We start from the raw sequence: 25,406 nt of genomic DNA on the forward strand, positions 1-25,406 counted from the left end.
GAAGCTCATGTCTGTAATCCTAGTTACTCAGTAGACTGAGATCAGAGGATTGCGATTCAAAGCCGGCCTAGGCAGCAAAGTCCATAGGATTCTTATGTCCAATTAATCACGCAAAAGCTGGAGGTAGAGCTGTAGTTCAAGTGGTAGAGCACCAGCCTCAAGTAAAAAAGCTGAGGCCCCCAGATGCACGCATGTGCTCGCTCTCTCTTGTGCTCTCTCTCTCACACACACAGAGGAAACATTGGAAGTGTGATCCAGCTGGAGGAGCTGGAGTATTTAGCATGCTTAGAAGGGCCCTAAGTTCCATCCCTAACATCACAGAAACAGAGGAGGAGAAGGAAGAAAGGAAGGAGAAAAGTATGGGGAGAGACAGGAAAAAAAGGAAGTGGGGGAGGGAAGGGAGAAAGAGAGGGACTTAGGGTGAAGTTGTCAGTCAAGTCAGGTTGAAATGAATAACATTCTAACACTGATCTGCTGAGGTGATAAAGAGTGGACTGTACCTGAAATAGACCCTGTGGACTCAACTTTCTCAACGAGGATCTGGGGTCTCAGCCAAGATTTCTCTGGAGGTTCCTATGGGGCTTCAAGCTCCTGGAAGGCAAAGAAATGCTGTCAGACATTATTGTTTGGGCCCCAGACCCTACGAGACTGGCTGGTAGAGAATGCAAGGAGGAGGCAAGAAGGTCAACAAAGAACCAGACATGTGGTGTGTCATGGGGACTTGAGGGAGAAGATGGGAAACTAGACCAGATGACTTCCCAACCAGATCCCACCACTTCACATAGATATGTGGTCTCCCATTTCAAAAATAATGTGTGTGTCATACAATTACTACAAACTGCAGGTCCAGCTAGGGACCTTAGAGGAGCCCATACTCCATGAGAATTGAGAAGCCAGGCCTGCAGAGTTGAGACAGAAAATCCTGGCTGGTTTCTTCTGTCAAACTCCAGCTCACATGACTGGCCAACAGCAATGGAGCTCTCCATTATGAACTAGTTAACCAAGTGGCACAGAGGTTCCACCTGCCTGCAATACCACAGCATAATGATTAAACACAGGAACTGAGGCTGGGCAGTCCTACAAGCAATGAATGGATTTGGAGGTGGCCAAGGCCTAGAAGTGTCTGGTGCGGATGCAGCCCGAAGACATGCTTTTCCTAAGCCACCTTTGCTCTGTATTGCCATTTACCGGTGCTCACAGCTTCCACGAAGCTGCCTGAGCATGTGTGATCTGCACCTAGTGTGACCTCACAGGGGATTGGCATGCAGCCAAGAATGCATATAATGACTGCTAATCCCAGCCAGAGTGAGTAAGTGCAACAAAGACCAACACCTTCTGTACATCTGTTCTACACTGGTATTTCTTTCCTTCCCACTTTCAACTCTGAAAATGCCCAAACCTATATAAATGAAACTTTCATAAGTATTTAACATCTTGCCACGTTTTGCTTTTTCTTTCTTTAGAAAGTACTTTTCCCCATGGGCTGGGAAGGTGGTTCAGTGGTAGAGCGCTTGCCTTGCAATGCATGAGGCCCTGGGTTCGATTCCCCAGCACCACATAAGCAAAAAGAAAAAAGCCGGAAGTGGCACTGTGGCTCAAGTGGTAGAGTGCTAGCCTTGAGCTGAAGAGCTGAGGGACAGCACCCAGGCCCAGAGTTCAGGCCCCACAACCGGACCCAAAAAAAAAAAAAGAAAGAAAGTACTTTTCCCTTGGCTACTCAGGAAGCTGAGATGGCAGTTCAAAGCCAGTCTGGGCAGAAAACTGAGAGCTGTCTTCTGTTAACCAGTTTAAAAAAAATCTAGAAATGGAAGTATGGCTCAAACGGTAGAACACTTAGCCTTGAGTGAAAAAGCCAAATGGCAGACTTATACAAACAAACAAACAAAAAACCTGAGAGGAGGGGGGGAGAGAATAATGTCTTCCATAGGAACCATGTGATGAGTGAGCTCCAGCTGGTTTGACCTCTAAGTATCTAAATAAATATTCCTAAGAATGACACCATTCTGCATAACTGTAATGTCATTATCACACCAAAGAAACCAAGCTTTAATTCAGTAGTATCTAAATATGGTTCACACTGGGTGCTGGTGACTCATGGCTGTAAATCCTAGCTACTCAAGAGGCTGAGATCTAGGAATCAATTCTAAGCCAGCCCAGGAAAGAAAGTCCACGAGATTCCTATCTCCAATTAGCCACTAAAAAGCTGGAAAGTAGAGCTGTGGTTCAAATCAGCCTTGAGCAAAAAAGCTAAGCCACCAGGCCTTTAGGTCAAGCCCTAGTAAAGTTCATACTCAAATGTCCCTAATTATCAACATACTGCTACTTCTTGTGCTGTGAGAACACTACAGGGGAAAAAAGAATCCACAGGGAGACTGGCCAGGTAGGTGCCTTACGGGCATTCACATGCCAATCTCTGTGGTTGGTAGAACCAAAAGTAGCAGAAGACCCAGGATTGGCTTTGGCAATAAACTGTTGTTTGGAGAACAAATTTACAAAACATAGACAGGGTAAGTAAAGGAATGTTTAGAAGGGAAACTGGAGAGAGTCTGTATTCCTCAATCTGTGTGACTGACAGTCATGACGATGGCCCCAGAGATGCCTACATCCTGTCACTATGTTTGACTGCAGAGAGAAGGAAGGTGCTCATCAAGTGGCCTGGGTGCAGAGATTTCCCTAGGTGGGCCCAGGATGAATGGGATTGAAATGTAGGGTAAATGGATTCATTAGGATCAAGAATGTTCCAACCCACTTGCTCACATTTTCCACATTTGAACATTCCATTGTTAAACACAGAATAATGATGATGCCACACCTTATACTTAAATAATTCATTCCCATTTCTTTATCAATATGGAAAGCAGCATTTTAACATGATCTTTTTGTAGCTCCCAGGAGCAAAGGGAACTGTGAGAGTGTAACCACGCGAGCACAGCAGACACACAGCACATGCCAAGCAAAGTGCATAAAGAAATGGTAAATATCAGCTGGTTGCCGGTGGCTCACCCTGTAATCATAACTACTCAGGAGGCGGAGATCTGAGGACCACGGTTCAAAACCAGCCTGGGCAGGAAAGTCCATGAAACTTTTATCTCCAATAAACCACTGGAAAACCAGAAGTGGCACTGTGGCTCAAGCGGTAGAGCTCTTGCCTTGAGCTGAAGAGCACAAGGACAGCACCCAAGCCCAGAGTTCAAGCCCCACTACTGACAAAAAAAAAAGGTAAATATCAACAAATTCCACTGATCAATCTTAAAAGGAATCAGATCTGACCATTCAGTACAGATAGGACCCAGTAACACTGTCTTGACTGATTTTGCATCAATACTGGGGCTTGAAATCAAGGCCTGAGCACTAGCCACACTTCTACTTCTGTTTTTTTGGTGGTTAAAATTTCCTGCCTGGGCTATCTTTGAATTGATTCTCAGATTTCAGCCTCTTGAGTAACTAGAAATTACACAGGCATGAGCCACCAGCACCATGCATTCTCTTGGTTTATATTATAAAACATCAACTACTACTCTGGCAACTTACACCGACAGCTATCTTGCCTATTGTGAGAAAAAACTGTTTTTGATTTGGCTTGTTTTGTTTTTAAATCAAAGTGTGAGGCTTGAAAGTTTCTGCTTTGGCCTGGTGGCTTGACTCTTGCTAAGGAAAAGAACTGCTTTGAGAACAGGAATGATTTTTGAAATATAAGATTTTGTCTTAAACTGGTTCTTTTCAAGATGGAATTAAGACAGACCTCAGACTGTTCAAGAAATAGAGAGAATGCAGGAATATTTTGAGATTACTTGTATACTGCAGTTGTTATTTCAAAGTCATCTTATGCAAATAGATTTTACCCTATTCAAGTCAGCCAATCATGAGCAGATTGTGAACCTGAGTTCAACCAATATGAGTAGAGGGGCAGAGCCTACTGCCATTGGGATAAAGCTCACCCAATCTGAGCAGAGGGGTGGGGACTGCTGAGTTCAGAGATGATAAATAGGGGAGCAGCCTGCTTGCTCTGTGTGCTTGCTTAACAGATTCATGACTAATGGCGCACCCTTTTGCAGAAGTAAATTTTGCCTTGCTGACACTTCTTTATTTTGGTATCTATTGTTGTGACTCCACTAGTTCTTGGAGAGTGTATTTATAACACTATGACTGAGTTATCATACTGTACATTCCACTGATAGATACTAAGTTTGGAGCACCATTCTAGCATTTGGGAATGCAGTGGTGAACTAAGTAGCTTACATGGCTGACTGGCAATAGCTCTTCAAAAACAAAAATGGATGAAATACTACTAACTGGAGAAACACTATCAGGAGACACATTCCTGAATTCTAAAGAAATTATGTGTTATAATAAGAAATAAGCCATAGGGAAAGAATCAGAACTGTCCCCTGAGACCTTGCGGGCAGTCTGGGGTTGCCCCTTCCTTTCCCAGTTAGAGCCTGAAGTAGGGACCCCATGCAGATTGCACTGAAATCTGAACTTGCTAAAGGCCTGACTGCTGACATGCTAAGACATGAGTGATTCTGACAAGGGTTTCTGGAACAGGAACGTGGGAGGGACGCCTCTCTCCTTCACCCTTCTGCTCTTGAAACACCAAAAGACCATGTGTCAAAGGTTTGGTTCCCACCCTATTGGCACAACTAAGAGGTGATATACACTTTAAGAAATTACCCTAGTAAGCAGTCTTGTGGGTATTACAACCTCCCTCCCTATCTCCCTAGCTTCTTATTGCTTCCTAGCCAGAGGTAAGCAGTTTTTCTCTGACATATCCTTCAATCATGATACCCTGCCTCTTCAGACACAAAGCAGTAGGGCCAACCAAGCATGGACTAAATCCTCCATAACTGTAAGCTAAACTAAGCCTTTCTCTTGTATTTCCTTGTAAGTGGATTACCTCTGGCATTTTGCTACAGTAAGGAAAAGCTGATACTCACTGCCTTTTAGATTTATCCAGTCTTTGTCACTAGATAGAATAGACTCAAAGGAGTGTATGTGGATAAATCAGAAAGTGAAAGTCATTTACACATTTCCTTATTTCTGTAATTCTACCCCGCACCAGATATCTATCTTGCATTCCAATTTCTGCCTGACTTTCATAGCTTATACAGCTGTGGTTCAAGGCTCCACAGATGGTATGAAAATAGATTTCAGTGCCCACTTGATAATGTCCCAATCTTACCTCTTTCCCTCATTTCTCGTACTTTGTTTTTCAGAGTGACAGATTACTAGCTGATTAGCATATGTGTGACATCAGATAGTTGCCATTTGGGGGTAATCTACGTTCTAATATCCCTCGTGATTGATTCCACCTTTGCTGAAAACCAATCCCAACTAGTATCTAACCACATCCCAAAATGACAATAAAATGTAAATGTAAAAAAATGTCTTTGAGAGACCACACAATCTATTCAGGCATTTGTGGCTCTACAGTATTTGGGAGTAGAAAGAAAGTGCAAGGTGTAAAGGAAATGTGGTCAAGGAAATAACAGCAAGATATGTACCCTACTCTCAAACCTTCAATGATTAAAATTACCCTGAGCTACTTAGCTCATATTCTGGTGAGTCATCTTTTAACAGGCAAAGCACTCCAGAAAACCTATACGATTCTTCATTGTTATGACTTGCAATATGCAGTGAAGGCCAGTCTACACGCAGACAGAAATCTGATGAGGGCGCCAAGAGGAAGGAGCCAAATCAGGAGAAGAGCAATGTTCTCAGCCCAGGTAGCTTTGAATCTGGTGGGCCTGATGCCAGAGGCTTAAGCCTATAACCCAAACTACTCAGAGGTCTGAAATCTGAGGATTGTGATTCAAGGCTAGCCTGGGCAGGAAAGTCTATAAGTCTTATCTCCAATTAACCACCAAAAAGCCAAAAGTGGAGGTAGGGCTCAAATGGTAGAGTACTAGCTTTGAGGGAAAAACAAAAACAAAAACCATGAGACAGTAACCAGACCCTAAGTTCAAGCTCCAGTACCCAGAAGAAAGGAAAACCTTGCTACTGTAAGGTCTGCCCTGGGCCATGAAGACCCTTTGCAGACACCTCCCTACATCTTGACTAAGTTTCCGCCCAGTGATCTATGTTACCTAGGTAACTGGCACCCATGGAAACAGTCACCTCCCCGCTCCTGCTAGGTCTCATCCAGGGCCACCTCTGGTCACATGCCTCCCATGTGACCCTACGAGGGCCCCAGGCCCTGAGATCACATCTGGATCCAGTGTGGCCACACTTTTCCCCCACTTGGCCACACCTCTTCCTGTCCCTGAACTAGGTAAGTCCTGGCCCAGGGGTGGGTCAGCCTTGCAGCCATGCCTCTCCACCATGCATAGATGGGGCAGCAGTTTGGTAACTAAACTTCTTTTCCTGCTTGAATAGTGTGTGGTGTATCCTTTATTGGCTACCTAATTAAACCTTACAGATATCACATCCCAAACCAGCAGAGGAAAAAAGTTAACAAAGAAGATGGTGTGTGGATGGAGACAAAGCCTCTGTATGAAGCCAGGATCATCTCCAGAAGTGGGTCTGTCATCTTGTAGAACTGCCAGACAAGAGACAAAGTCTAAGGAGATGAACTGCGGGGTGTCGCCCTGTCCTCGAGGCCTGGCAGGTGTCAGTAGTGTATTTGTCAAGATGATCCATCATAGGAAGTACTCAAGAGACATAACTCAACTTTTAGAGATGAGGCAGAATTTCTTACACGGGAAAGATTGCTACTCTCCTAGCCCACTTATTATTTAACACTCAACAACACAATCTAAAAAGGCCTGTGCTTTTTAGATTGTACTCATGCCTGTGGTCTTAGCTACTGGAGAAGTTGAGATCTGAGGATCATGGTTCAAAGCCACCCCAAGAAAAGACTCTGATCTCTCATCAACAACCAAAAGGAAGTCAGCTGTGACTCAAATAATGGAAAGCCAGCCTTGAGCAAAAAAGCTAAGAGACAATGTCTAGGCCCTGAGTTCAGGCCCCAGTACCAGCACATACATACACAGATACATTCACAAAATGGTGAAGTCTAAGGGAGGAAAGGAACCAGCTAGCTTCCTAATGCAGAAATACTGTGGTAATGTACAAGGGGAAAATGACAAGGGCTGGAAAATGGGAGATAAAGAGAAAGGAAGGGCCACAAAGGCAAGTAAAGAAAGGTGGAATGATATTCCACTCTGCCATTTCCTCCCTATAGTTGTTGGCTCTTATGCACAAGATCTGAATTTTACCTCTGGTCCAACATAGATAAAATACACACCTGAAGTCAGTTTCAGCTCCCTGACAATGATGAACAGCTACAGGAAGCATCTACTTCTACCCAGGGCCGCCCTCATTTAATTCTCCAATAAAGCCTTAATTTAATACTCAAATTAGCCTATAAAGCCACTACACCCACCTCACCTATTACAGTAGGTATAGTATAAAGTATACAAAGTTTTGGTGCAACTAGTCTAAAATTTTCCTTATCTTTTTCATACTAAAACTCTTCTTGAAGTTGGGTGCTGGTAGTTCATTTCTATAACCCTAGCGACTAAGGAGACTGAGATTTTAAAATCTTGATTCAAAGCCAACCCAGGCAGTTAAGTCCATGACAGTCTTTTTCTCCAATTAAACCACCAAAAAAAGCTGTAAGTAGAGATGTGGCTCAAGTGGTAGAGCTTTTAGCATGATAAGCTAAGACAATTCCCAGGCCCTAAGTTCAAGTGCCAGTATCCAGTAACCGCACAAACAAAACAAAGCAAAAAAAAACACTCCTTGATTTCCTTACTTCTCCACTAAAACTACTAGGCTCACAAAACTTTTAAAATAAGTAAATAAATTGAAAGGATGAATTTGACTATGTTAAACACTTTCTGAAGGAAATATTTTCTTGGGGGATTTCTTGGGATAAATGACTATTTCTCAATTTCATTCTGTTCAACTGTATCAGCTCCTAACTGGCACTTTGAGATTTCTCTGCCAAATAGCTCATGAGTTACCTAAATAGCTCTATGTAGCCCGGGGGGGGGAGGCACTATTTAAAGAGATGTTCCAGTTCAAGTGAGGAATTAATTGTTTGACGTCTGTGTGAATAATCAGCTTTTAATTACACAGTTTGTCAGTATTCTAAAAAGAATTATCCCATTAATGAACTGCTAGGGTTGACAGTGATGCCTGCCCTGAATTCTTTTGGATATCTGAAGTGTCTGTTTATCAAAAGCTAAGGATGGTTAGGAAATGAGTTAAATAAGAGAGCTACCAACGGGCTGGGAATATGACTTAGTGGTACAGTGCTTGCCTACCACATAAACAGAAAAAAGCCAGAAGGGGCCCAAGTGGTAGAGCACTAGTCTTGAGAAAAGCAGCTCAGGGACAGTGCCCAGGCCCTTGGTTCAAGCTCCAGGACTGGCAAAAAAAAAAAAAAAGAGCTACTGGAGAAAACACTGCAGGGTGGTCTTCAAAGTGAACAGTAGAGAAATGAGGCCTGGGCAGGGGGGCATTTCAAAATGGAACCAAAGACCCATCCCACAGTAGCCCATCCCTGGATGAAAGCTGAGTGTGGAGGACTTTACATGGTACAGGGAGAGAGAACCAGTGGTTTCTCAGACACAAGAAAGAGAAGCCAGGACCTGAGCTCTGCTGGGGAGAGTCTAGGCCAATCTTCTAAAGAAACTCTTCCAGTTCTGTGATGATTTTTCCTTAAAAAAAAAAAGGCACGCTTGACCTTGTGTTTGTATACTCCTATGCTCAGTAGATACAATTCATTGTCCCCTTTTTAACACAGGACCTGCTCCTGCCGCCTCCCAGGATCCAAGTGAATGGATAGAAAATGAACCATCATGAACTCAGCATCCTGTGCGCCTTACTTGTGCCCTGCAGAGGTGCTGGGAGAGCGGACTCCCTCCCCAACCCATTTCTCCTCTCTCAGTTCTTGGGCAGCCTTTTCAGGTACCCCTACCCTACCCCAGCTTGTTAAAACAGCAGCATCTATGCAGAGAGGCACTCTACAGTTGCCTATTGCTATCTACACCCTCATATCTCCCCAAAGACAGTAACTTTATTAACACACCTCTTTCTTAAGTCAAAGTTCCTTCCCCTTTGTAGTACCCAAGAGATGGTATGAACTGTTTCATCAAAACCAATGAAGGAGCCAGGTATGGTGGTGCATGCATGTTACCCCAGCACTCAGGAGATGAGGCAGGGTGAAAGGCGATCAAGACCAGTCTGAATTACATAGTAAAACTCTTGTTTCAAAAAAACCAAGGGTTGAGGATGTAACTCAGTGGTATAGCACAAAACCTACAGGTTCGAGGACTGGAGTTTGATCTCCAATACCACAACTAAAATAATTAAAAGGTAAAAATAAAACCCAGAGAGGATAGTGATGATAGGACAGTGATGTGAATATACATAACATCATTAACCTATACACTTAAATTGCCTAAAATGGTCAGTTTCATGTGCATTTTACTACAATTTAAAAATACTTATATTCAAAATAATTAATATTAAAATATTAATATTAACTCAACCACAAAGGGTTAAGCTGGGTGCCAACTTATCTCCAGTTAACCACCAAGAAGCTGGAAGAGGAGCTATGGCTCAAGTGATAAGAGTGCTAGCCTGGAGACAAAGAAGCTCAGGACAGCACCTAAGCCCTGAATTCAAGCCCCAAGACCTGCACCAAAAAGAAAAAAAAAAGTTTAACAGAGGTTTACCTCAGAATTAGAGCTTACAAACCAGCAATCACATACCTGCATAGGTCCTTGAATTGAAAACATATGTCCACACAAAAGTTTGAACACAAATGTCATAACAATATTATTCATTACCACTATTAACCTACCTCTTTGTTAAATCAAAACCCAAGTTCTTTCCCCTCTGTAGCACCCAAGAGATGGTATGAATTGTTTCATCAAAACCAAAGAAGGAACCTTAAGGTGGAAATAACCCAAATGTCCCATCAACTAATGAACACATGAGAAACCTATGCTTTAAAAAAAAGTACAAAAACCTACAAAAAGTAATTAAGTACTGACACATGCAACATTATGCTACTCGAAAGAAGCCAGCCACAAAAAGCCATACATTTGTTTACAGACAGAAAAGAGATTACTGGTTGCCTGGATCTGGGGAGAAAGGAATAGGGGTAAGGGAAAAATATGTTCTAAACTCATCTGTGAGAGTTGCATAGTCATTTGCATATGCTAAATTTATACTTCAAAAGGATGAACTTTATAGCACATAAATTGTATTTGACAATGCTACTGGAAATATGGCTCCCCAGAGGAATTAGTGTACTTTTCCTACCCAGCATACCCAGGCAGATGGAGTCCCTACATACTTCCATTCCCACTCAAGTCAAAACGCTTATCACCCACACATCCCTGAAAATCAGTAATTACAACTCATGCTGCCGTTGGTTGAAGAGGCTCTCCTCTCTATTCATATAGCTACTTATTATATTTAACAGGCATGTTGCTGTGAGAGTTCTACAAAAGGAAATTTGCTCCATGTTAATATATCATCATCTTTTATAGTTCTGTAGAACATGAACTCCAATCTAAACACACAGCTTGCATATTTCACCCATGGTAGGGCATTAAGGAAGACAGCAGCATTTGTTAATTTAAATAATGTAATATCATTTCTAAGCCTTAAATTACAAAATGAGTGCAGGAGAAAGGGAGCTCCTTTACTTGGGGTGTATCTGTACCCACAGAGGAAAATGGGGTGGGGGGCATTAAGAGGTTGTGAGGAGCCAGGGGCCACTGGCTCACACTTATAATCCTAGCTACTCAGGAGGGGCTGAGATTTGAGTACTGTGGGTCAAAGCCCGACAGAAAAGTCTGTGAGACTCCAATTAAATAGCAAGAAGCCTAAAGTGGAGGGGTGGCTCAATTGGTAGAGTGTCAGCCTTGAGCAAAACAAGCCAAGCAATAGCATGAAGCCCTGATTTCGAGCCCCAGTATTCATTCACACACACACACACACACACACTAAGGAGAAAGACTAAGCTCATTAAGGAGAAAAGAAATAGCCTAGCATTATTTCCTAATAAGGCTGGTAAAATGCACTGTTAGGGGCAAAGAAATCACCAGCAAGCCCAGAGACGATAGGTTCAGCCCAGTGAGGCAGAAGCAAATGTGGGGTTTCTCCCTACACTGAACATGCAGAAAATGCTCAGATTGGGCTAGGTGGTGGCTTTTTGGGTGCCAAGGCTAAACTTCCTGACAAGTGACTTCCTGCAACACTCCTGGGCCTGCAGCTGCTCAGTACAACTCCCAGCAGGTGATATACACCCACCCCAGACAGCACAGCACCTCTAAAGACACCTGTAGACAAATGAACCTCGGATGTGGCCTGAAGCCCATGGGGTCAGCACCGGTTCAGAGCAGGCAATCCTTCCAGGATGCTGCATGCACCAGCCCCATAATTACCAGAGGGAATTAAGCAAGCATTCACAAGCCTCTGGATTTCTGTGCTTCCATAAACTTAAGAATAATTTGTTCTCCTGGGGCTAAATCGCTAACTGGTTGCTGCAGCTCTATAACAGGAACATGAAAGGGACATGGAATGTGCAAACTAGAGAGATTTATAGAACTATGCCTCAGAGTTCCCCAGCAGGAAGAGAGGAGAAGGGAACTGCCTTAATGGGACAAGTGGACTGGGCACTGCACACCTAGCATTTGTGGGTCTGTTCTCTTGTGTGGAATGATCTCCAAAGGCTACCCTGAAATATGAAATAATCAAGGAATATGGTGCTGGGAAGGAAAGAGACAGCTTAATCTCTTCTGATCCACATTCCTAGTAGCATCGTACACTGTCACGAATAAAGTTATTTCTTAAAGGAATCTAACGTTTGGCATTTCAACAATTTTTAATTATGTACTCTCATGAATGGATTAGCGCCCAATCACTGGAAGTCATCTGACTCCTAATACTAAACATACTTAAACTCAATTCCATTATTCAGTCTAAGGTCTGGCAGTTTTCCACAGGACCCTGAAGGTAGCAGCCATGGGATAGGTTTGTTTATGATGGTTCTACCATCTCCTTTTGCTAACTCACATTAGAAAATAATGTACCATTAAAACAGAAATTATCCTGCAGACTTCAAAGCATTCATAGTACACTGGGAAAACTATGGCCTGGCCCAGAAGTTGGCCAATTTTTATATATTTTTTTCTCTGGCTGGCTTTGAACTTGGATCTTCCAGAGCCCACCTCCTGAGTGCTGGGATTATTACAAGGGTGTGACATCAAGCCTAGTAAGAATGGCTTTATTTTTAACATGTTTGTATAAAAACATTTTGAAGCCAGGTGTTGGTGGCTCACACCTGTAATCCTAACTATTCAGGAGGCTGAGATCTGAGAACTGCAGATCAAAGCCAGCCCAAGCAGAACAGTCCATGGGACTCTTATCTACAATTAACCAACAGAAAACCAGAAGTGGTGCTGTGGCTCAAAATGGCAGTGTGCTAGCTTTGCACAAAAGAGCTCAGGGACAGTGCCCAGGCCCTGAGTTCAAGCCCCTGTACTGGCAAAATAAATAAATAAATGATTACTTCATTAAACTCACCTCATATTACCCAATTTGGGAATGCCAGCTGCCTGTTCTGGCAGGGTAACTGGTAGCTGTAGCTTTCTGGGCAATGGCTCTGGATGTCTGCTGCTGCAACCAACCCCAGAATGCAGGCTCCAGGCTGGCGGTGTGACTGAAACAGGGACTTCAAACAGTCCTACTCCTTCTAATGTAGGCTGCTCCCAAGGTACAAAACTAGTAATAACCACCCCCCACCCCCAAAATACCCAGTTCAGTACAGTGATCAGTTAGAACAACAAATCACAATATCAAAACAAACTGTCTCTTTTTATTCCTCGTTTTAATGCCATCTGAACAGCTGGTATGCAGACACAATGCTAAGTCACATGGGCAGAAAATCAGCTATCAATCCTCAGTTCATTAATGGAGGGGGAAAAAAAACCCCACCTCAGATGGTACCTATCTGAGCTCTAAGTGGCTGGGTGGAAATGGTCCCAAAGCTCATTTCAACTTGGGAGTAATGCTTGGGGTAGGTTCAGGACCTCAGACTCCATTTCCAAGACTGGCCAGAACCTGACCAATGAACAGGAAGGTGGCCCTTTAATCTGTCCTCAGACACTCCAGTCACAGGAAGGACTAGGGACAAGTTTTCTGATATAAAAATACAGCCTTGTTGACATCAGTGAATTACGTAGATAGGCCCACAAGGTAAAAATGTCTAGCAAGCAGTGCCTTCCGAGTACTCCTGAGTAGTTCATTCACAATGTTTGTGTGGTATAAAATAAAATGGCTACCTGTAATGGGCCTTCCCCTGAGCCTCCTCTTCTCAACTTGGTGAGAAACAGGGTACCAGGGCCTGCCAGCACCTATTAAGCTACATTACTGATTTGTCAGACTGAGTGCACATCGGATGGAAATATTCTGCAGCACATTTTGTATCTACTCACTGATCTGATGAAGAATTAGAAACCCTGCCTGCCCCTGGCAGTATGGTCTGTTTCCATTTTACCATTATGACTTATCCTCACCTCACCTGTGTCCTCTACCTTGTTCCTGCAGAGCTGTGGCTCAAATGATAAAGCCCTAACCTTGAGCAAAAAAGCTCAAGAAAAGAGTCCAGGCCCTGAGTTCAAGCCCCAGGACCAGCATGCACACATGCACATACACATGCAATGCACACACACACACACACACACACACACACACACACACACACACACAATCTGGAGAAGTTAGTTCTTTCTTTGAGCTTCCTATTTCTCCATTGCAAGATGAACAAGCTGGAATAAACATGAATCAGCACATTGTAGGTGCTATTAAGTACAACAAATAACTTGTTCTATAGTATGAAGATACTTTGTAATCAACAAATCATTATATAAACATACAGCTAAAAATTAAGTTACTGATAGTAATAGTTCACACAAAAAAAATGAAGCTCTTGTTTATTTCCATCTACCTCAATTCCCATGGTAGAAGATTTGAGGGCTACTGTCCTACATATTAAGATTGATTTCCAACTATTATAAGCACAAACCAAGTGACATTACAAAAGTCACAGCTAATAATGACTGGAGTGTGTGTGTGTGTGTGTGTGTGTGTGTGTGTGTGTGTGTGTGTGTGTATGATTGTGTGTGAAAGAGAGAGAGAGGAGAAGGGGGGGAAAGAGAGAGAAAGAGAGAGAGAGAAAATGGGAGAGACTCTGGGGTTTGAACTCAGAGCCTGAGTGCTATTCCTTAGCTTTTTCACTCAAGGCTTGGTGCTCTAACACTTGAGCCACAGCTCTATTTCTGGCTTTTTGTTGTTTAATTGGAGATAAAAGTCTCATAGCCAAATCTCAGCCTCCTGAGTAACTAGGATTACAGACTGGTAAGAGTTACCAGTGAGTGCCTAGCTAATGCCTCAACGTTCACTCCCAATTGTTGTTTCAAAGTGCATGAAATATGCAATGCCGCACTTTCTCCAGAATAACCAAACCCACTCATCTTACATGCCTGGGAATGCTGGTAGCCTTGGTCTCAGCATGTGCCATTTAGACTCAGGAAGTGAACCCTAGTCATCTTCAATGGGTCACTCTCCACAAAGGCCTCTTCATCTCCGTTGGCTCTGGGGCCAAATTTGGAAGCTTGAACTTTCATTAGGAAAACAAAATGCTTTGTCTTTCCCTGCTCCACCAGAAGGGATTTCTAGTGTTTCTTCCAGTCTGAACTTGGACAGAAACGAATACCCAGCCCAGAGAAACCACTTTCCTCTTGCCAGGAGGTCTAGAGGCTCACAAAGACCAGTTATTTGTTTTGCCAAACTGTGTATACATTAAATGGAAATGTTTGTTTTCCAAGTCTTGCTTTACCTCTCTAAAGACAAATGATTAAAGAATATTTCAAGGGCATTTTTTTTTTTTTTTTTGCTCATCCTCTCCGATCTGGTTATATTAAGCACCCTCACTTCCTGCCTTTTAACTTACATTTCTGTTGAGGTATCATCTACTCTTTTGTTGACCTTTATGTGTACAATGTTGCTTCAGAAACCTTCTTCAAAGGAAAGGTCAAAGTAAAATGCTGTCGCCAGGTAGGATGCCAAGTGGCCAGCAGCCAGGGAGATACCTCGTGCCCAGGCTTGAGGCTACCTGTGACTTGAGTGACGGACGCAGTCCTCAGATCTCAGCCTCCTTGAGTAGCTAGGATTATAGGTGTGAGTCAGCAGCACTCGGCTGACAGAAGACTCTTATCTCCAATTAACCACCAAAAAGTTGGAAGTGGAGGTGTGGCTCAAAAGCTAAGGGACAGCGTCCAGGCCTTGGGTTCAAGCTCCAGGCCTGACATTAATAAAGGTGGGGAGGGTGGCAAGAGCATTCTTCCTAGGGCCTGGGCCCCAGGACTGACCAAAAAAAAAAGAAGTATTATTTCACTTTTAGATGTGAAATTAAATACTATGTTTCTAAAAACAAAAGTGGAAGAACATGGAAAACAGAGGACTAATACCTACTGCACAGTTGCTAATTGCATAACACCTAGTTGAGAACCAACCGGTCCTTCCCATGGTCCCTGGTACCCAGAGGTAACAGAGGAAGCTTGGAAACTGGATCCTACATCTAGTCTACATTGGGGCCAAAGCTGGAACCCAGTTCTGCCCAGCACCAACACCTTGTCTCCCCCTTCCCCATCCAGGTAGCTCTAGGTCAGAGGTACCCTCAAGGCTGGTTGGTCACCTCTACTTCAGGGGCTTTCTTTTCATTACCTAAATATCCAGTACCCACCTGAAGCTTTATAGCCATCTGAAGCTTTATAAGTTATTTTGTTTGGAGTACAAGGTCAATTCTACAATTCAAATAAAATTCCACATATAATGTAGTCTTCTTCTACTAGATGTCTGAGGTAGCTAATGGTGCAATGAACTTGACATTTACATGGATTAAAGGCTTCCTTTCCTATACCTTAGCAGCCATCCTCTGGAAGATTTTGCTCTTGATGCTGTTTCAGGCTTTGCTCAGCAGCTCCACAAATGATCTGCCTGGATTCCAGCTCTGAATGCCTCCTGTCCCACCACCACCAGTGGGAACTAGATGAGCCCAAGCATGATACCAGAGTCCACAGGCTCTCAGCATGGAATGCCAAGCATCTTGCTGGTTGGTGGTGGATGGGCTGCTGAGGAATCAGACTCCCAGTACCCAGGACATTGAGCAGTGACAATGACACTAACTGCAGGGTGGCAGAGTCCCAGGGCAGGGGGTGGGGGGAGGTATGTCAAGTAAAGGGTAAACAAGGAAGAAAGTATCCTATTACAAAGGCCAAGGGAATCTGCCATGAGCCGCTCCTAAGTCAAGTCAGATTGGGCAGTGTCCATCCTGGGGTGCAACTCATTTTATAATGTACAACAGAATGTCAGAGTTAGAATGAAAGTTGTGGGTGCCAAGGTTGTCCTGCTCCTCTCTGAAATACCATGCAACTTGTGTTTGAGGAATCAAGAACAATAGAAATATATCCCAGTCAAATTGATCAAGTGTCCTGTCTTGAGAAAGCTTACATACAAAGCAACCTTTTGTGAGCAGAACGACCCATGAGAGCATGTTGAAAGACTCATGATAAACTCCATATGCTACACAATGTGAAGTCTGCTTCCTTTTTCCCCTCTACTACCAGGCCAATCCATGTTGGTATCATTTGTTATTACCTAAAGTCCTAGTTACCTTTCTTAAAAACTTTATTCAAAATAGTTTTAAGTCCTAACCAAGGAAACATGCTACAAGGGACACAAGCTGATATCCTGAGCTGGTTGGTGAAGTCTATGTATGTCTTGACTGGTTATGGCCCACGGCAATTTGAAACTCTGATCACATCTCTGACTCTCAGTCTCCCAAATCTTCTAGCCAACTTCCTCAAGAAAGCACTGCCATCTCCAAACAAAAGCCAAGACTTCTTTAGAAGTGGCAAATGAGAAATTTCCTCCCTTCTTCTCATTTCCTTTCTTCTGTAATACAACCTTTATCAGCTATCTGCCCAAAAAGGAAATATTAAAGACATTCAAACATGAACTGAAGTCTCTTTTTGCAAATCTATTTGCCATCCTTTGTTCTCCTGTGAACCTTCCATGAACTGGGGGCACAGGTCAGTGCATGCTGATCAATGCAAAGATATTTTTTAAAAGTATCTACACATCTGCATGTGAAAACCAATACTATCACAACCAGAGCATACCTGCCCAGGCAAATCTTAAAAGGACTCGGTAAGACACTGAGGCAGATATAGCCAGACACCAGCATCTTACACTTGCAATTTTACCTATTCAAGAGGCTGAGATCTGAGAATCAAGGTTCAAAGCCATCCAGGGCAGAAAAACCTATGAGACTCTTTTCTCCAATTAGTAAAAAGAAAAAAAAAAACAAATAGAGCTTGGGCTCAAGTGACAGAACACTAGCTTGAAAGAAAAAGCTAGGGACAGCGCCAGTCCCTGAGTTTGAACTCCAGTGTACACACACACACACACACACACACACACACACACACACACACACACACACACACACACACACACACACACGAGTTAAGACTTTAACTAGTGTTTCACAATCTGTCTCTTAGCTGTATCTATCCAAGTCCAGACAAAGCCCACCCAGCAGATGCAGGGGCTGCTGGAAGATAAGGAGAATCTGGAACAAATTGTTCCTAGAAAAGACAAACTGCTGACTCAATGGTGGTTACCTTGGGCAAGGCCCAGGTACGAGGTACTCTAGATCTATCAGTGCTGGACAGTGACTGAGTATCCTTGTCCTAGGTTGTTGAGAGCTCTTTCATGCTGAGACCCAAGCCTTCCTCCCAGATCTTTGACCTTTGCTATGCATGTAATCCCTGGTAGCAGCTAAGAACTCCCTCTCCTATGTCTGAATCTTGCCTTTTACTTTATTCTACTAGGGGAAAGCTCGCCTCCCCAGAGGGCAGAAGCCAAAACACCATCAAGGAGTTTTTCCCCCAAAGAAAAGTTCCAGGCAAAAGACAGCTCTTTCTATTTATCTGCTGGTTTGGGTTGCTGTTGTTGAAATGCCTCACCCTAAATCCAAGCAGGGTAGCTTAACCCAGTCCCCCACCCCACCCTTTCCAAAAAAAAAAGTTCTTCCTTTTCCTTTGATGGGGGCTGTATATGTTTTGATGTGGATGGCTGGCTAATAGCCTTTTTAAAAAATAACCACTCGGGTTTCCTCCCTGGTGAGATAGTTTAGGGCTACAAATTCTCATGGCCTATCCCAACATTCCAACCCTCCCCCAGAGAGGCCCTGCACAACAAGGCGCTGGTGGCAAGGACCAGACCCTAGGAAACAGCTGGCCTTGTCACCAATGGGTGAGTGTCCACTAGCGTTTCATCACACTGTGAAACACTGAGCCCAAGAATCTCACTCTTTCCACAGGGACACTGAGGAAACTCGTTGTTCTGACTGCAGAAGCTCTACTGGAATATTACTTTCAGGGGGCACAAATCTGGTAGATGCTGCTACCAGGTGCCTGTTTTTTTTTTGTTGCTATTGTTAATTTTTGTTTCTTCTTTACAAAAACCATTTTGGCTAGGCACTGGTGGCTCTCACCTGTAATCCTAGCTACTCAGGAGGCTGAGATCTGAAGATCAAGATCAAAGTTTGAAGCCAGAAAGTCAGTGAGAAAGTCAGCAAGACCCTTGAGTGGTAAAAGTTAAGCAAACTCAAGATCCTCAATTAAAGCCCCAGTACTGTCACCAAATTGGGGAGGAGGAAGCCATTGTGGCCCATCAGGTTGCACAGCACCCTGCTGAATATCTCTGCTAACACAGCCAAAGTACTGTTTCTCAAGGGTCATCTGTGTCAATATCCTAACACTAGCCCTCTTTTCACTGTCACTGCTCTCATGGCACTTCCACAGTGTAGATACCAAACTGCATGGGTGTTCTTGGGTGGATCCAGTCAGGGAATGTACTGGTTTCCTGTTCGGGGTGGGAAATCCAAAACAGTCTCCTAACACAATCTCTTCCAAATCCAGAAGCAGAAAATTTGGCCATGAGCATGTGTGCCTTGCCAAGGATCTATCACAAGATCCAGGCCTAGTACAGTGGAATGAGGTCTCCAGGCCACTGAGACAGGGCAACTGGGGTAGAAGCATAGTCCCATTCACTTGGAGGGGAATATGTGAGATCCCAGTAGACCCCACCTCTGTGGCCCCTAGAGGTGTTCTAGAGAGTCTGTACATCCTCTAGAATCTAAAGGTCCTTGAGGCCCTATCAGAATCCAGGACTCCTATATGATGCTTCATCACATCTGATGATTTATACTTGCTCTTGCCCAGAGCTGGCCTTGGACTACGATTATCCTCTCTCTACCTCCTGCACTGCTGGGATTTCATACGTAAGTCATATTGCCCACCCTCCTTGAGCTCCATTCCATACCACATATTCCAAAAACACTGGCAGGATACATACCTCAAGATATGAAGCATTTCCGTCCTCATGGGCATCTCTTCACACCTTTAAACAGGTCTGAATGTTCTCACATGGTTGTTGCACTAAACAATCGCCACATATCTCCAACTGACTCAGTTTCCCTCACAAAACAGCAAAGGGTGCTGAAAACAGGGTATAGTCTCCAAGAGCCCAAATTTAAAAGATTCACCCATGTATGTGATGGGTGAGTTAACACTATTCAGATTGTTACTAATAGTAGTATTAAATGCCTGGGATATCAAATAAAAGTGTGCACATTTGTTAACAACTAAAAAAGATGGAAAGATGGCCTCTAACCACTTCTAATTTCCTGTAAGAAGAACCATAAAAGCTAACTCGACTTTCCAAAAAATAAATGTAATGGTGGGATATTCATATTCACAAAATTCACAAACTTAGAAGTCGTGCTGTAGCTCAAAATGGTAGAATACTAACCTTGGTGTAAAAGTTCAGACAGCCCCCAGACCCTGAGTTCCAGCCCCACGACCAACGAAAAACAAAAACCTTCACAGACTACCCAAAGACTCACAGGGAATCCTAAGTATCTCATTCCCCATTCCACCATCACCACCACCATCCCGATCTGGAAATCCAGTCTTACTTCACGTTTTACAGAAGAGAGACCACAGTCCCAAATTTTCAATAAACACGTAAAGGATATAGACACTGTTCTTTTAAGATATTGCTGCCTTCTTTCTTAATCATTTTCATTTTTCTATGATACTTCTACCTCCTATTTAACAGAAAGCCTTCTAATGAGTATTACATTAATGAACCAAACAACACAGCTAAAATAAAAGCCACATACCTTCATTTTCTCACACTCCAGTTCTACTTCTCTTCTTCCCTCTTTTTCCTATGAGAAGGTACCAGAAACCACTAACAGGAAGGAATTTCAGAAGGCTTCTAGATATTTTTTGGCATATGTAGTAAAATTTCTGAGGAAGTTTAGGACCTTGTCAAGCCTCTTTGAGGAATGATTATTCAACTCCTTTCTTCTTTCCAGATCCCAGCCAACTCAATGATAGGCAGGCTTTGAACTCAATGGTAGGCAAGCACAATCAAGGTTTAGTCTGAGGCTTCCAAGTCAAAACCCTCCTCCTGCAGAATCCAGAACTTCTGGGGAGCTAGTGGTGGTTGGGAACCATGCCAATGAACCTCTAAACCTTTACTTAGCCATCCCTCCCTGAGACCTTAAAAATAGATAAGTCATAGTCACCCAAGCACACACCCAAAACATGTGCCAGCTCTTCCCAGTATTACCCTGGCTTCAAGTCTTCTGAGCAGTGGACCCTGAACCTGGCAACCCATACCAGATCTGGTAGCACCCACCAAGCCTGCCTGAGGCCCCTCTCCACACTAGGCTTATCCACCCCTCATCTGCCCTCAATTAGAAAGCCCCTGAACATCCGCCTCATCCCTGAAGAATTTCCTGACTAAGAAGGAACAAGTAGCAACCTCTCCTTGGCCCACTTCACCAGCCCTCAGCCTTTTGGAAACATCACTTTACATGTTAATTGACACCTCCTCTTTCACCAGTAAAGCAAGGACACATTTATGTACAACCTCAGGAATGGGATTTTTTTTCCTATCTGGAAGAAACCTCTCTGAAGGCTGAAACTTAACCCTGTACGTACGTATACACACACACACACACACACACACACACACACACACACACACACACACACACCTGTGGTAACAGTTCCAAAGCTTTACCTCTCAACACAGCCCACAAAATGATTACAAACTTTCTCCATTTTCTAATGGGGAAACTGAGGCACTGAGTTGCAGCTAGTCATGTTAAACAGACTTGCTGTGATGGCATCGCATCCCTTAGTTCAGTCACCCCCAACCCTGGTAGTTCTTAAGTTCTTTCAGTGTCTTCCTGTGTCTTTCTGTCTCCTTCCATTCTGCCTGTCTCTCTGCTATCACTTCTCAGCACTGTTAGAAGCCCTGCCTCAGCAGCCCAATTCACCACTTCCTATGGGCAGTCAGATGTAAACAGATAATCAGGCTGCTCAGCAGGGAATACACAACACTAGGATCAGACCATCACACACTTCCTGGACAGAGGGCAGTAATTCTCTCAGGTCAGCTGAAAAGATACTTTTGGATCATCTGCTCTATACCGAACATTGCTCTAGGTAAGTCAGAGGAGCTCTGAGGTCTTTAAACCCAGGTATTCCAGGATCATTCTGGGTTTCAGCATTTTTTTCTAAGGACTTAATTCTCCCAGATGATCTAGAGCTGGTTAGCAATCTGTCAGCAAGATCCCCAGAGGAGAATTTGTTGGCATGTACTAGCCTAGATAGCTTGAAGACATCCCAAGTTGGACTTTTAAGATACTGTGCAATACTACTGTGATGTTTTCCTTTCTTCTTTGCATATCTATCCAACCTCTCATTCACCTAATATGTGTGCTTTTTAGATAGTCACTGAGTAAGAGAATGAATGAAGAAGCCTATCACAAAATCCCACCCAATACACATTACTACAGTGTTTCCTAAAGAACTACTAAGGGTGGGTGTCATGGACTTTTCTGCCTGCACTGGCTTTGAGCCATGATCCTCAGAGCTCAGTTTCCAAAGTAGCTAGGATCACAGGCGTGAGCCATCCAAACCTGACTGACATGACCCATTCTCATTTGCAGCAGGAATGCTAGTTCACACAAAGCCTCAGTGTTGAGGGGCCCATCCTCTCTCCCTTAGGACCTCTGCTCTCAGTACTTCTAAGGACAAAGTGGTTCACCTTGCTGGAAAAGAAACCCCCCAGGGTGTCATAGCCACCCCCTCAAAAAAGCCCCAATTCTCCCTACTCCAAGGCTAAGCGGGGCGGCTCAGTATAATCTCCCTTAGAGAGCAGGGAGCAGCGAGGACAAGCAAATTTGCAGAATGCTTTTATGATTCAACACTGCCCCTACTCAGAATCATCCTCAAAATATAAGATGGCAACATTCTCACTTACCAGACCAGACTCAATGAGGCTTTAGTAATTATGCTTTATCTTGATGGAAATTAGTTCTAATATTTCTAAACTCAAACTCAGAGACCAGTAGGATAGGCATTCTTCCCAGTCCAATACAGTTAAAGAATTAATGAAGGCTCTTATTTAATATTTCCCAAGAGTGATCACTAAGGAGAAAAAAAGGTGAAGAAGAAATACTATACTCTGTGCCCTATTGGTTCACATCTAAAATCCTAGCTACTCAGGAGACTGAGATCTGAGGATCAAGGTTCAAAGCTAGCCCAAACCAGAAGCATAGCAGTGGCTCAAAGTGGCAAAGTGCTAGCCTTGAACAAAAAAGCTCAGGGACAGCACCCACGCCCTGACTGTCCAAAAAACAAAAAAAAAAATGTCATCTAACCAGTTTTTTCCAAAGAACTAAACTATAAATTTGAGTTTATAGGCTTGCAGGAAAAGTGTTTTTTTTACTTGTTCCAAATGATATTTATATCAGCATATAATCAAGTTCATAAGGGTTCTTATTAATAGGAGTGGTTATACATGCACTTTTAAGAAGACTGTAAATTAAGTATTCCATTTTTTCAGGAAATTTATTTTTATGGAGCACAGCAAATAAAAGAAAGGTGCATGGAACAAGGACACATATTTGCACTATTTCAATAAACTAAGCAATTTATGTTGTGTGAGTTTTGTTTTGTCACTATGCCCTTGTTCAGTAGAATCAAGCCCCTTGATTTACAATTGTTTTATGAATTATATGCACAGATTTCTTATTTACCAGGTATTTATTTGTTAAATCAAAACAAGAAAAATTTGGCCAGGCTCTAGTGGCTTATACCTATAATCCTAGCTACTCACCAGCTTAGACAAAAAAAGTCAATGAGACTCTTATCCCCGGAGCCACTGGTGGTGCCCTCTAGGATCTTTTTTTTTTTTTTTCCTAATGGAATAGAAAGAAAAGAATAAAAATTATCAGAGTTCTCTGCAATAGAATTCTACCAGTATAGTTGAGTGGCAGAATGCTGCTTGCCAAGCATGTGCGAGACCCTGGGTTCTAGCCGTAGAACCTCAAAGATATGTATCTATCAGAGTATACCAGGTAGAGAGAGAGGAGTAGTTTCACCAAAACTTTCACTTTCAGTCTATTTATCAAGGTATCCCCATGTATGTACTTGATCACAATGTAAATTTAATTCTTCTTGTACATGTGGTCAAAGATGGGTCGTTAGGGAAAAAATAAGCTGAAAAAGAAATGTCATCCAACCAGTATTTTCAATAATAAAGACACTTGGAAAGCACATGGCAACTAGCACGTGGGTACCAGCAGCCCTATGACACATGGTCCAGACTAAGATGAAAGGCTTCTATAACCTTGTGCCATTCTCAGTTGGAATGCTGGCCTCCCAAGCCCTCCTCTGTGGAGACAACCAATGATCTTACCAGAGACAAGGATGGTCACTGGTCACTTCACTGAACAAGGAATATTTTCAAAGCTAACTACACTGCACTGCAGGTAGGAATGATAAGCTATGTCTTCAGAAAACTTCATAAATTCAGAAATCAGGATGAAAGACTGTCAGTGTGTCTTGGTAGAACTGATACTAACCAAACTGAAGCTAGCCAAGCAAGGCAAAAATTCTCCTCAAGACAGGACAGGCTGGTTAGCTACAGTGTAACTTGAAAGGAGGCTTTTTACCCTCATCTATCAGGGATAGCCATCCTAACAAAAAAAAAAGGTTATCCTGATACTCTGACTTCAATAATCAGCTCACCAAAGCACAAAATGAACCTCAACTTAGAAAGGAAGGCAATTTAAAATAATGTACTGGCCTAGCCACCTGCTAAAACATTACATTTTACCTCAAAGCCATTCTTCCTTTAAAATACACTATGTAGCTAGGCACCAGTGGCTCATGCCTGTAATCCTAGTTATTCAGGAGGCTGAGATCTAAGGATAATGGTTCAAAGCCAATGCAGGCAGGAAAGTCTCTAAGATTCTTATTTCCAATTAGTCACCAAAAAGCCAGAAGTGGATCTGTGGCTCAAGAGGTATAGTGCTAGCTGTTAACAAAAAAGCTCAGAGACAGCAAGCAGGTCCTAAGCTCAAGCCCCAGGACTAGAACAAAAACAAAAAATAAAATATACTATGTTGCCAATTATACAAATATCCATTCAATAAATAGTTGAGTACTACTTTAGGTACCACAAACCTAGCAATCAACAAAACAAAAGCCTCTCTCTTTTTCCCCCCACAATTGACGAACAGGTATTTCCAAAAGCTTACAAGCAATCTAATTATAATAATAATATCATTATTATTATTATTATTATACCAAAGACATAGTTCAATATAACATGTCAGACCTAGATTTATGACTTGTAGGAAAATACAATCTTACCAATTTCAGAGTCCAGTCTGGAAGATGGGCACCCTAACACCCACTTGGCCACATCAAAGTCTAATTTGTGAATCTACTTTTATAAGCCCCACTCCCTCTTTGATCAAAAAGAACATTGTCTACACAGAACAATACGTTTTCATTTGAATTTCCCTTCTTTTCAGGAAAGGAAATGTTTGCACTTCAAAGGGCTTCTTTGAAGAGAAGCCCTCGTGCTGGCCCAGGCAGGTTAGGAGTTCGTGGTCGCAGCAGGGTGCTCTGACTCTGGGCAGCTGCCCACCAGACTCACTGTCAAGGCTAGCTCCTTCAAGGAGAGGGTCTGCTGCAGGAGAAGAACAAACAAACACATGGAAAAATACTTGAAACTTTTTGATCATGACCTTCAGGGCTCCTTTAGCACATAAGGCAAATATACCAAAAAGAAACTGAGGTACAGTGAAGTGTCAATTGGACAGTGAAGTATTCATTGATTCAGCTGAGAACAACATCAGGACCCAAGGACCCAGACTCACTTAGCCATACCCAGTCACTCCAGACAAGGAAAAAGGAGAACCACCCTCAGTGATGGCTAGC

At 43.0% G+C, this 25,406-nt stretch overlaps 1 protein-coding gene across 1 annotated transcript in view; it reads right to left on the bottom strand.

Moving 5' to 3' along the window:
• Positions 1-25,406, bottom strand: part of Slc7a1 (solute carrier family 7 member 1) — a 68,880-nt gene that overhangs the window by 35,531 nt on the left and 7,943 nt on the right. The window contains exon 2 of the mRNA XM_042685732.1: positions 501-591. The gene's annotated coding sequence lies outside the window, so the exon portion shown is untranslated. The remainder of the gene's footprint in view (positions 1-500; positions 592-25,406) is intronic.

The sequence above is a fragment of the Dipodomys spectabilis genome, unplaced genomic scaffold (genome assembly GCF_019054845.1).
Source record: "Dipodomys spectabilis isolate Male_0828 unplaced genomic scaffold, ASM1905484v1 ptg000095l, whole genome shotgun sequence".
In the NCBI taxonomy this organism is placed as follows: domain Eukaryota; kingdom Metazoa; phylum Chordata; class Mammalia; order Rodentia; family Heteromyidae; genus Dipodomys; species Dipodomys spectabilis.